General features: G+C 45.1%; 1 pseudogene; it reads right to left on the bottom strand.

The window, feature by feature from the left end:
* The window catches only part of LOC132448827 (histone deacetylase 4-like), a 101306-nt pseudogene extending 87721 nt beyond the window's left edge, over positions 1 to 13585 (bottom strand).
* Positions 13586 to 14089: the final 504 nt, after the last annotated feature.

Here is a 14089-nt window from a genome sequence, read left to right as displayed (position 1 = left end):
CAAAAATGAAAAAAAAAACAGACCGAAAACGTGACATGAATAATTCAGAACCATCTGCCGAGGATGAGAGTCTGCAGAGAAATAAGCAACGCTAAGGAACTGTCACTTTCTTTGTTTATCTTCAAAAGGCCCCCAGCCCCACCGTAATACTCTGTTCCACAACCTGGTGTTCAAAAGTTGACGTCCATTTGTCATGTGCACATCAGAGAACCAGTTGAAGTCATCAATGGAAAATAAATGCTTGGATGTCCGGCATCCCCAAACATGCTTGCTAAATAACAGTAAAACCAGATAACAGTTCAGGAAGAGGAAACAACAGGTCCCCAGTCAGGAAGTTCTGGCTTCCTAGCACGCTGCAATATTGAAGCAATGGCTCCACTGCCGGGATAATAGAGCAAGGGAATGTAAAACTTCCCCAAGATAGGGCTAGGGTAGTCTAGTGGCCAAAACCGCTTCATGTCTGCATTCCCAGAGCCGATTCCCCAACCAATACCTGCTCCTTAACGGCATGCATCGGAATAGAGCTGCTTCGGATAAAACCGTCCGCCACGTGACTAAAATAGTAAATATGCGTGACGAGATGCAAGTGAAAACGCGTTTAAGGTCATGCCCGGCAGCTTCTTGTGAACTCTGGCCCTACCACCCACACCTGTACCAACATCACTACGGACAAGAGCCAACACTGAGTCAGTCTTATACAGGTCCCAGAGGCCTGTAAACCAGCTAAAGGACGGGCCCTGGAACAGATGGCCTCCCCCACTCCGTCTCCCTCCCTCTCCATGTTTGCATCCCTGGGAGGGGAGTCACTCCTCATGACGACTTACTGACGCAAGATCCCCCCCGACCCACGCCTGTCAGCAATTATTGGAGGGCGAGAGGGTCTGTCTGTGTCTGTGTGTGTGTGTGTGTGTGTGTGTGTGTGTGTGTGTGTGTGTGTGTGTGTGTGTGTGTGTGTGTGTGTGTGTGTGTGTGTGTGTGTGTGTGTGTGTGTGAGAGACCTGGCTCTGGGTTCAGTGCCCAGGGTTCCCCATAGGCCAACCCAGCCAGTCAACACTCCAGCCCGCCGCCGCCACCCAGGTTTACAGCGGACAAAAAGAGCCTCCAGAGCCCTCAGCAGGACTCTGGTGGTAGGGTTTTGGGGGAGAAGAGGACAGACGGGGCCGGGAGCGCAGGCTCACTGCGCAGGGAGGAGGAGCAGGCGTCCGGCTGCGGAGGAGCTGCCCGCGGAGGGGGTGTGGTCTGATCCAACAGACACAGGATTTGTTACTGCTGGATCATGCTTGCTGCTACTCAACAGGTTTACTGTTTTCCTAGGTACCCGAGAATTAACAATAGTGAGGGGGGAAACTGATGACAGCTTTGTATGACGCTCCGGTTATTCACATATTCCAACATGTTTTCTGTTAGTAGCTTTGATAATGGTTCACTTAGGGTGATAAAGGCATGAGTGAGTCTAGCGAGTTAAGGATTATTGACTTTCATTTTAAGTCATGGGTCTTTTGCGTTTTTAAATGTAACACCAGTTTGTGTTCCATGAATGAAAGCGTCTCTATGAATAAAGTTTGCTTCTCTCCTTAGGTCTGGAAAGTCTGCCGTCTGCAGTGTTTGCTGAGGGTCATTCTTACTCTGCAGCTGATTGGACGAGCTTCAGCCAGTCGGCTCCTGGATGCCATATTTGCAAAGTAAACACACCATTAACGGACGTCACTGCTACCATTTTCATCGAAGTAGAAATGTAACTGTGTAAAAAACTGTGTCTAAAACTAAAAGCAGACATAATATTTTTTTAAATCGAATTAATACAATTATTCTCGTAAATGGCTGTGCCCGCTGTCGTCATCATCCACACTCCTTGCTGGGCTTCGCCTGTGTCGCCTACTTCTTTGAAAGGAGACTATTATTATAAACCGTCATGAAGGAAAAAATTTACTTGAACGAGTCTCTCTCATATTGACTTTAAAACTCTCTGGTTCAGATCATGAAACACTCTCCATGGAGACCAGCGATTCCCAAAGTTGTGACGGTCCCCCCCCCACAACCTCTCCCCTGACTGGATTCAAAAAGGTTCTCGCCCGTGGTCGCACCAGGAACTCCAATGATGCAACGGTGTAATAAGCGGAAAATGACACGCCTGCCTAGAATATGACTACATTGTAATTCTAATCTGGGCCCCTTCGAGTTTTTCTCCCGGGCCTTGGAACAAAAACGTCTAACAAGGATACAGTTTTCTTTTTAAAAAGTCATCCGAGGGAACTGTCACTGGACAGGTCGCTCAATAGACAAACGGAAAACCGTAACGCTGAATACGACCAGCTGGTTCCATCCACACACCAGCATGGGGACAGCGAAGTGAATGAGTGGACCGAAAAAAGAAAGAAAGTGTCTTTTCATGCACTGTGGGAATGTAACCGATACCCCTGTGTGGTTGCCAGCTTGCAGTGTGCTCTGGACAGGCTAAAAGGGACAGCTTCCTCCAGGGTGACGCACAACCTCCTGGCCTACCACGGCTGTTCCCCCGTCCACCCCGCCAGAGGAAGGGACCATGCCAGGCGCACACACACACACACACACACACACACACACACACACACACACACACACACACACACACACACACACACACACACACACACACACACACACACACACACACACACACACACACACACACACACACACACACACAACTTGGGCCCATACGGAGAACAGTTAATCAATGGCAGTGACCTCATCAGGACGAGGGAAAGCACGTTGTGAGGGAAGGGCAACAATTGCTCCCTTGTCAAATCCTTCTCGTCTAGGACTCGGCCTGCTTTGACTCTGAGAAAATAAATGCCTTCATCTTTTAGTGACTATTGTGATAACCTACAGTGACGCATGCGAGTGTCCTACCAAGTGCAAGAGGGCTGCATCTACCATGCAGTTCCAGGACTGAACCAAAGGGCGTAGGCTGATCCATCAATCATACATCTGGGCTGGACACACCCTCTTGTGATGGTCAATTTTGAAATGGCTAATCAGCATCACGCCTGTTGATAAAATAGGTGGACTCACTATAACTCCACACCCGTCTAAGGCGTTCACAGCCAAGTACCCTGTCACTCGCGTCTACAACAGACTACAACATCTCACGGAGCCGCTTTAAATCTAAACGTCGATCAACACAGCAGTGTACCCGAGTTGACACCGCTACAATAGCGCTACGCTTCAGTGGCGGTTTTGGTGTCAATTGGGGGTTAGTCACATTAACGCCAGGTCTTCTGAGGTCGCCCAGGGCCCTAGAGGCCCGTGGTTGGACCGGCACCAGGTCAAGCGGAGGTAAAATCGAGCTTCGAGCCTGGGAGATTGTCCTCCTCTTAGGCTTGGGTCGGACACCTGGAGACCTCATTCTTCCTCTCGCCTCATTTACCGATTGAGTTATAGTGCCGTTTATTGCATTACCTCGCACAATTATTGCAATACCTCGCACAATGAATGCTGCGAACTAAGGCAAGAATCTACTGCGACTTTATGAATGAGAAGGATATGTATTTATACACGGATTGTGCATGATGATTCATGTTATTTAATAATCATTTGGGTTGGATCCTTTGGGCTTTCAGACATGCGTTGACGAATTTCGTTGACGTAGAGCTTAAGGGAATCTTAAGATGTTTATCAAATAAAAAGGTAACAGTCTTTCATAAAACCTCTGTAGAATGCTTTGCATTGATGAAATCATCTATCATTTGTTTGTCAATAAAGGGCTTTTCAGTAGAAGCAGTTTAACGCAGTGTAATCAGATTAATACAGCCATGTGACCGACATCAAAGCAAATAGCACACCAAGTAAGGCGACATATAATCACTGATCTTGTCAGACAGTTGAAGAAGACATCTGGAGATATGGTATTTATATTAATTATTATTATTATGAGCCACATAGCGTGAAAGACAGACAGACAGAGACAGAGACGGAGAGACGGAGAGACGGAGAGACAGAAAGACGGAGAGACGGATCATACAACATCACACCTGGCCGTTGAAAGTACAAGAAGTAAATTCAGTTCCTCCAGCTTACTATCGGGACAGCCATATTGAGAGTTGATTGAGGAGTTGTACAGTAGAGAGAGGGAACTTATCACCTACTTCCAACCAAGCCCCTACGTTTACAAAGCTGTAATCAATCACGGTCCAGGCAGGGGAGCAACAACGCAGTACACAGCTCTCCATAAACCAAAACAGCCTTGTGGTTTTGGCAAACGCCGGCCGCGTCTGGCCTGGGCGAAGGTTGACATCCAACTTCATACTTTCCACCGGAGACTCCAGACTGTTAATAGCACCGTGTTTATACCACAGGGCTCCCGGGGCACGTTATGCAACGTAATCCCAACGTGGCCGATTCCTCGCTTCTTATCTCAAATCCAAGAAGTATAGAAAAAGAGCACAAAACACATGCATGTCGCAATGCCACAATGCAGGGTTGATGCCGTTTTTAATAGTCCATATCAACAATGTTTATTTAAATATTACTTCACAAGCTTACCGTTTTTTGTCCACCTTGGCGGAGGGGCTTAGCATTTTAACTTTGACCTCAAATAATAGCGCCCCCTATGGGCAGAGTGGGGGCTGCTTATGGGAGACCAGCTTACCGGGAATACATGTCTTTGAATAATTTGAGAACCTTTGAGCAATCAGTGCCGAGCTATAAGTTACCAGTCCAATGTAATAACGTAAACCTGCTACAATAAACAATAGGTGTCCACAGATACTCTGAATACCTAAATAACAGGACCCTCCACTTCTGTTCCAGACAGCACTGTGCGATTTCCGAACAATGAGTCACGCCTATGGGTGCGATTTCAAAAACAACAAAAACAGCTTCACTCTTAAACACAGAATGCAAGACCATTTTTAAAATGAACATGTATTCAGCAAACCAGCTCAACGTGAGAACAATTGAGGCTACATAATAACCCCTTTTTAAAGAAACTGTTGGATTTCAATTCACAAATGAGCTCCCAACGGCTGGAAAGCTGAACATAATAAGTGGAACGCCATAATATCAGTGCTACGGGTTATCAAACTTTTTCTTTGAACCTCTCCAAAACGTAATGAAGTGGCTGATTCAAATAGGCCTAGCGGGAAACCAAAAGAAAGGAGGCGGATCACAGGGTACTTTTCAGGCCCTACCTGCTGCCCCCCCACCCGCCCACAACGAACATGGAAATAATGGCTTAAGTGCTTTTCTCCTGATGAAAGGAACACCAGCAATAGTCTCAACAATTACAATCTGGTGTGTGAAGTGAACATCGACCAACTGATGGACATGCTGACCAGAAGGTGTCAGCAGTAAATATGTCTGTCTTTGTATCATCAGTGGAATGTAGCTCCTGGTGTGTGTGTGTGTGTGTGTGTGTGTGTGTGTGTGTGTGTGTGTGTGTGTGTGTGTGTGTGTGTGTGTGTGTGTGTGTGTGTGTGTGTGTGTGTGTGTGTGTGTGTGTGTGTGTGTGTGTGTGTGTTCGTACTGTGTTTCCTGTTTGTACCAGCTCTGTGTATAATAGTTTCAAGAGTTTAAACAAATAAATACAAGACAAAATGTCCATTCTCTCTGGTGCTTACCTTGTCTGCTATGGGAATTCATAGAGAAAATGGCGTTGGTGTTGGCAGACTCGACGAGACGATTCAATGATGGAGATTGGGAAGGTCGAGGGGAGGGATGCCACCGATCCAGGATAGATCCAGAGTCTGGGTGTGTCAGTGCACGTCTGGAGCGGGCGCACGGACCATGGCTGGACTACGGCTGCCAAGACTGGGCTGGGTGGGAGGGGGGGGGGGGGGAGGGGGGGGGATGAGGGACTGCTCCAATAACCAAACCTATGGTCTGTTTATCTCTCCCAAGACCCAGGTAGTAGGTAGGCACCTCAATGGGCACGTTCCAATACACTTCTTCCTTTTCCTGGACTGCCTAACCGTTGAGCTGGAGGAGGAAGAGAAAAAAAAATGGTAAAGAAAAGCTACAAATATAACATGCGAATCCAATTACGATAACACTTCTACACACACACACAAATTTCCTGATTGAGCGATCAACAAAACAAAAAAATAACATGCGGTTGATTGAATAGATGAAACAACTGCACAAAGATGATTGCAGACTTCTGGCAACACTGCGCTTCTTGCACCGCTCACGGTAATTAGCATGTGGAATTGAAATGCTCGAAAAACCTTCTTAATAGAAACGTGCTCTTGTATAGTTAATTATATGGCATTTATCCAACTCCATCAAGAAGCAAAAGATAGTGGAGCGGTGGGGTATCATTAGCAGGACCCCCTGCTTTCACACACGCGTGGTTTCATTTCGCTGTACGCCCGCTGGAAGCATGACCCTCACATGTACATATTGTTCAACGCAGTCCCCACGCGCTCTTTGCATTTATAACTAGAAGGAAGATAAGCCAATCGGGAGGTTTCGAAGAAGCCCACTGTAAGCACACTTTTATGACCTCACAAATGGATCGGACCAAGAATAGTTGACATGCAAATATAGTGTGGGGTGATAGAAGAAAATAAAGTAGTAAAGTGAAGTACTCATCCCATTCTCAGTCATATTTTTCATGACCAAAAGCTTGTATAATAATGATAATCATAATAAAAGCAATAATAAAAGCAGTTGCCAAAACAGCTGGTTGCCGCCTCAGTAGCATACAAAAGCATCAGAAGTGCAAATGTTATTGTTTGTACCACAGAGATTATTCTGAAAGACATTAAATACACTTGGGAGGCCATATGTCTAGCCTACAATAAAAAGGCTAATATGGCATGATAACAAAAACAACAAGAAGGGCAATGCATTTTTCCGTTGCACTGGTGCCTCATTTTGAGCCCTTCAGAGACAGCTGCTAGTACCAAAGACACTCAGAAATATCGAGGAGCCGTGTGGTGTGTTGTGACCGATGTGTGTGTTTTGACAGATGTGTCTGTGTAAGGATAACCTCCGGAGTAGTCTTCAGACGGCTTTCTGGAGGACGTATAGAGACAGTGTGGTGTTGGAGACAAGCTCTCCATATACACTGAATTGGCTACCGGTGTGCCGTACACTCACACACGTATGTGCGTCTGCGAGTGCGCTCGTGTGTGCCTGTACCATATTAATAATTAATTTTTATTTTGCTGATATTACTCTTGTTCTATAGCAAGCTAACGGGTCATATTAACAAGTCAACATTGACCTTGGTCAACATGGGAGCCTCTCTCCCATGATGTCATACAAACAATAACCACTGCTCACCATGAAACTGTAGGGGTGGCTCGGCTAACTACGCAGGCAATACACCTTGCAGCCGTTGACTGTATAGTAATTTGGTGGACAACTTTATTCACATCCAATTTCATTGAGGGGCATGTAAGCATTAGTTTGGGATTCTTTTTTTAGCAAGCAGTATTCAAATTCATAAGGCACAATGAAAATTACTGTCAAATCGAGTCCTTGGCATGACCCGGTACGATTCCCGGCTGGTACTACGTGATTTTCTCTCCCCTGTCTACTAAGGCCCATGGAATTTTAAACAACACCATGACACTAAATGCTGCTCTATAACCGCCGCCGCCTCATCTTTCTCGGACTGCCCGTCAAGGCAGTCCGAGAACGCACACGCACACACACACACACACACACACACACACTTAAGGGTACTTGACGGGCAAGCTAATGGACTTAGCTTCTCCAGAGCTCGCTCTGCGCAGGAACGGGAGTATTAAAATATACGCGCGGTGCGGATAATGCGCGGTAAACAACAATTAGACCACTGGCTCACTGCAGGAACCAGGGGAAAGGCTTGTGAGGTACGAAGACAAGCCTAAAGTCTCTCTGCGCTAATTGACAATGAATTATTTAGCTGGCGAGTGGAATTTGCAGCCACACAAACGCCCCATGGAACGGATGGGCATCTTTGTGAGTTGTGTGTGTTGTTGTACAACACATGACCAGCGTGTCTAAAAAAAAAAAACAGTTCAGCTAACAGTTCTATAGAAGGCCCGGGGACCTTCTCTAACCAGGGTGTGAAAATAAAGGACTTTAAAAATAGAATATAGAGGAAACATGTGATATAGCTTGGCTAGCATGTTTGGACCTGGTATGTTACATCCAGATCTGAACCAAATTGAATTCACACGTGCATCAAACATGAACTATCCCCTTCTGATCGATTTAGGTGTTTAAATGCCCAATTTGGGAATAAGGCTTCTAATTCTAAGTTTAAGCTCAGATGCTTCACGGTGTAAGTGTCTTTGTTCATGAGCGTTTTGTCTAAAGGTAACGTGCTGTTGCACATTTAAGCAGATTGAAACAAGAGCCGGAGCCAATAACGGAACATAGGCACGGGCAACAGAGGACCTCCACCCCAACGAAGGAGCGGTCACCCGAGGGGCTACCTGTGTGCAGGTGAAAAGCGCATTTGATCCAATTGACTAAGGGTGTCTTCCATAACAAAGTATCTGAACACAACACTACCATGACCTGACTGACATGGGGGTCTGGCCCCACTGGCTATCCAACAGCAGGGGGCCAGATTATCACTTTGTCTTCATAGCTCCCTCTTGTCTACCTGGAGAGCAGAAAGAAACGGAGACAAAGGGAGACCCCAAGAAAAGATGCCAACAGGGAGGAGAGGTAGCAGGTAGGAGGAGCCAACAGAGTGGAAGTGTGTGAGCAACATCCTGTCTGATGTGACACAGCATTCTCTACACGGTGAGGGGGAGGAGAAACCTGCAGGGGCCCGTACAGGTGGGCAGATCCTGGCACATAATCAGGTCAGGGGGGGTGGGGGCGACATGCAGTTTATTAAAACAACAATACAAGGTCATTATGGACTGACTGATGAACAATATGTGTGGTGTTTGTATATGTACAATACAAACACCACATCAATGCAATATTTAATACTTATAATACTGATTATAGCATTATAATACTATAAAAGTATGCGTTGTTTTGTTCCTTCAGCATCACAATAGTCCACCAGAACACTTTGACTCATTTTCCTGATCAGACCTACTGAAATACAACAGGGAGCCGGTTAAGTTTAGACACACACACACACACACACACACACACACACACACACACACACACACACACACACACACACACACACACACACACACACACACACACACACACACACACACACACACACACACACACACACACACACACACACACACACACGATAGCTTATCCATAGATAACTGATCAACAGCACGTGGCGTGTGTGCGTCTCAGTGACGTTGCCGTGGTGACGAATACACCCCAATGTATTCATGGTTGTTAATAAAAACGGACGAGTGTGAGAGTGCTGACACCCCCTCACTGTTCTCCATGGTGACAAAAGGCCGTCTATTCTGATTCACACAAAAAACAGGAAGTAACCACTTTCCCTTGGCGTCTGCGGCGCACTGTGAATGACACAAGTACACTCATCTCCTCCCTCACAATACCCCGTTCTCTCTTTCTCCAGGACTCCATTCTTCGGTGCCTTTCTCTCTCTCAGCCTTCGTCACTGTCGCCCTTTCTCAGTCAATCTTTTTCCATCCCTCCCGCTCTCTCACCCCCCTTCAGTCACTTTCTCTCTTCTTTCTTCATTCACTCACTCTATTTATCAGTCACTCACCCTCACCGCCGCCTCATCCCCCATCACACTCTCTCTCTCTCTGCATTCTACATCATCTCCCACTCTGATCCTCTATTATGATTTAAACATCCCTTTTTATAGTACATCTGAGCCCTTTACCTCTCCCTCCTACACTCTTGATGGTCTAAACCATCCTTACATGTGCTCCTAGATTTAGAAATAATTAATCTCATCTCCTTACATCAATTTTACAAGTTCACAGTACAACTACTCTGTTAACAGATTGGTTTCACAAGAAATAACTGCCCAATCATTATGTTGTGAGTTATATAACAGACAGCATTGGGCATTTATGAACTAAACAGTAATAGCACAGTACATAATTTAAAACCAAACATCTGCAAACATTACTGGCCGCATTTTAGTTGCAGTGTATTGCAATAAAAGGACAGGAAATGTTGGTTTATCATCATCAAATCTATCTAAAACCAAAAATAACTTTTGCTTTCACATTGGTCACATCATATATGCTAGTCTCCTAACTATACTTTGCAAAACCTGCTATACTAAAAGGTAAATACTAGTTGGCCTTGCCATGCTTTGCATTTTTCAGTCCTGTTGAATATGCTAGCGGCCTAACCATATTTGTAGCTTTTAAAGAAGGGCCTAACCATGAACTTCTGTTTAGCTATTCAGAAGACACTTTTATCTACGTTGACATTGCGGTGAATTCAGATCAACGTGATTAAGGAGAAGGTAGGCTAGGGTCAGGATACCTACAGAAAAGTTGCCAATATGGGGACATGAGAAGATTAAGCATTGTCCCAAGTCAAACCTTTCTGAGGAAACAAGTTTTCTGCCACCACTATATGACCAGGCCGGAGCCCAGTGTGATTCCCCAGATTCAGGAGGCTAAATATTTGTAATAAGGATTTCTGCAAAAACATTATTTTGAAGTGAAGGGTCTGGGTGAACCATCCCCAGCCCTGATAGGAAAAACATGCAAGGGGATGCTGACGAGGAGATCAGGTGAGAAGAAGCCAAGGAACTTACACAAACATTCGGTTTGGGTAGGCTTTTTCAGAGCACAACATGAACCAAGTTTCTCCTGATGCACTACAGCTCCAATAATGGGCTCATTAGCGGCGATTAGCTTGACAACCAGCACAAAAAGTTCACAAACAAACCTGCACAACGCTAGCTCAGTGGGTTTGGGTGGGAGAAAGTCAGCCCATGACGTGGAGCCAAAACGACCCTGAGCCCCTGTATAGAGTTAACCATACAGCTAGTTCATTCCTATGCAGCCAATGTGTTTATAACTATTAATAGCGATTAACTTCACAGGCCTTTTTTACCCAAAATAACTATCTATATTCCACAACCGTTAAGATATAGAAAATGTCACTCTTTAAATTGCATCCTCCCATCCATTTTCAAGTCCCGTTTTGAAGGAAGCATCAAAACACTTGTGTAACAAGTGCGTAAGTACAGTTAATTTGTTTGTAGTAGACACGTCAAAGTGTGTACTTTAAACACTGTAGGTTAAGCATATAGGCTACATTCCGGAGGCTACATGTATCTGCCCAAACAGATATATGTACAGATTAGACTGTGTACGTTGTTGGAGATCGAATCAAGTAGCTTTTCGGATGGAAGTCCCAACCCCCTTAACCATGGACTCTCCTGTAACCACCTTACACACCAATGTGAAACCAGAGGGGAACCACATAGAGAAGGAGTTCATGAAGGATAGAAGTCATCAACAGCCAGTCAAAGGTGTTACTATATTTAACAAGCTTGTTCATTAGTTATATTAACTAGCTTTGCACACGTCAACTCACCCTCCTGGTCATACTAGCCCTTAACCAATTTTTACTTTGTGCTACGAAATAAATAAACCAAGTCTAATGAAGCGAGGGATACACGGGAAAGAACACACGCTTATAATGCCTATATTTACAATTAAAACTCATCCAGGTTCTAAATAATTAATAGCAGCTGTTCAAACTGTGGCGAAAGGATCCGTTATGAGAAAAAGAAAATACTAGAGGGAGTGAATATGTAAGGGGAGGAGGGAAAGCTAGAAAAAAATAAAGCGTAGGGTTGGGGGGGGGGGGGGGGGGGAAGAGAGATTAAATTGGTGGAGACATGGAGCGGTGTTAAAAGACGATGAAAGAAGTGTCGGCTTTGTTTCTTGTGAAGCGCATCTGACAGCCATGTGACGGGCGCCCTGGGTCGCTCCTCCTCGTTACAAGCCGTCATTAAGGCAGAATGTGGCGCGCAGGCCCCTCTGACAAACACGCCGTGTCGCGAGGAAACGCGGCCAAAGTTTGGAGAAGTGACGACTTCTCGGAGAAGGGAGGGATATTTTCTTCCCCCTGTTGGTTGGTAATCAAACCGTTCATAAATATCCCATTTTGTAGGCCTACGCGATGGCACCCGGACAGCTATAAACTATTATTCAGCAGGGGATTCAGGCTTTAAATTATTCAAGGTTTCTTGCATTCTCGCTGAAGCAGGCACATTGGAAATAACCACAGGAATACAAGACTAGTATGTAAGTATGGGCCATGTTATTAACACACAGGCAATGTGCAGACATCCATGGTTTCAGTCACACACCAGCGCTCCATTTGCCTCATTCAAATAATGACTACATAAAGTGTTTATGGAATGGTTAATTGATGTTAATTACACTGTAATTAACAGTATTACTATTTTTTTTCAAGTTCACTTACTTGAATCCCTCTCACTCAGAGAAAAAGCAAACTCGGAGGTCTTGTGGAAGTGTGTTTGTGTGTGTGTGAAAACCTCATTCGTCCTGTGGGGGCCTGGGGTTTACAAGTGTGGAACACCAGTCATTGGGAGCAGGAATGCTGAGGGAATACTTTCCGCCAGCAGTGGCGTATGGAGCCGCAGAGAAGAACAGAGATGACGCTGACGCCAGACCCCTCCGTTCAAGAGCTTCAGGTTTACACCCTAAAGCTCTGGGAGTAGGCTTGAACCACATCGGTGGGGCAGAATAGGTCAAAAAGTAGGCAATGTGCCCCACATCAATCGCAGCAACAAGTAACAAGTTGATCCGTGTTGTCTGACAACTTTTCGCCCCGATGTAAACACGATGACACCGCTTGGCGTTGACGTTATTCTCGGGTTACAAAACCAAAACAAATATCCCTAACAACTCGCACACCTACAGCATTTACAGCAAGTATTTACAACCACATTGGAGTATTGGGTCGTTTTTGGGTCGTTTTTGCACCACAGCTGTGACATAAAGAAGTCAATCCAGTCTTTAATGCCCTCTTTAACCGGCAGATAAAATCGCATAGTCGTGTGTGTGTCTCTCCACAGATCAATAGCATTTAATGGAGGAGTTGAACACAACGACGTCCTGCTACGTTTACCGGATTTCACTGTCATGTACCGCCATAAACCTGGACGCCTCAACGCGGACCATAAACACACGGAAAGAGACGAAAACACCCCATATCCTCGTCTAACTCCGATGCGGAGCGTAATACAAGAAATGAAGTGAGAAAAACATGCATTCAAACAGTTATCGGACAAGCTTCAATGTGTGCAACTTTGAGAAAAAACAACGTTGAACAGTTTGTTTAAAATAACTACCTGAAGGAGGGTCAGTGTTGTGATTCGGAAATCTTGGATGTCCGCCGATCACTCGCAGCGCACCGCAGCCGATCACGAGCACTCACGGGCGGGTTGGTGTGCATGGATGTGGCCGGTGGGTCGGAGGCGGGTCGGAGAGCCGCTGGAAAACATTAACCAAACAAATCCGCCATACTGGATTGAGTTGAAATAAATCACGTGTGGGCCGTGCTCAAGGGTTTCATTAGTAGGCGGGATTTGAACTACAAATGTTGTGCGGTGGTGGATGTCACAAGAACACAGATGGATCGATGCATTGCCAATGGGATTGGATCCCGACATGGATCCAAGTCGTTTTGTAACACACATGCAAGCGTTGCAGATGTCACCCTGATTTCCTACTTGTTGCCTAGGCCAATGGCGCTGCTCAAGATATAGCCTATATAAAATACCGGTACTTCGATTTCTAAAACCTTCAGCAATAGTTTATTTGTGAAACGGCAATTATCCAAATGAGGATGCCAGAGGACTGGGATTTTATGTTTAAACTTTATGTAAATTACTAAAGTAATTTATTTACTTTACCGAAAATATGTCATTGTTTTCCTTGTTTTTTACATAGGCCTACTACACAGAGGTATTGCTTTTAGTTATATGTCATTATTGCACATTAGATATTATTTTTTCTGGACTGTTGGACTATTATTGACGTGCTGTTAAAAATATAATCAAAATATCTTACACCCTGTGTAGGCCTCATTAATAGCCTACCACACTGTAATTAAAGGTGAAAGCCAATGTGAATAATTTATTTATTGGATTTGATTATAAAGCCTAACTGTCGATTGATCTCATTAACACGCTGAATTA

Source organism: Gadus macrocephalus, chromosome 20 (genome assembly GCF_031168955.1).
Source record: "Gadus macrocephalus chromosome 20, ASM3116895v1".
Taxonomy (NCBI): domain Eukaryota; kingdom Metazoa; phylum Chordata; class Actinopteri; order Gadiformes; family Gadidae; genus Gadus; species Gadus macrocephalus.
This window is presented reverse-complemented; position numbering and strand designations above follow the sequence as displayed.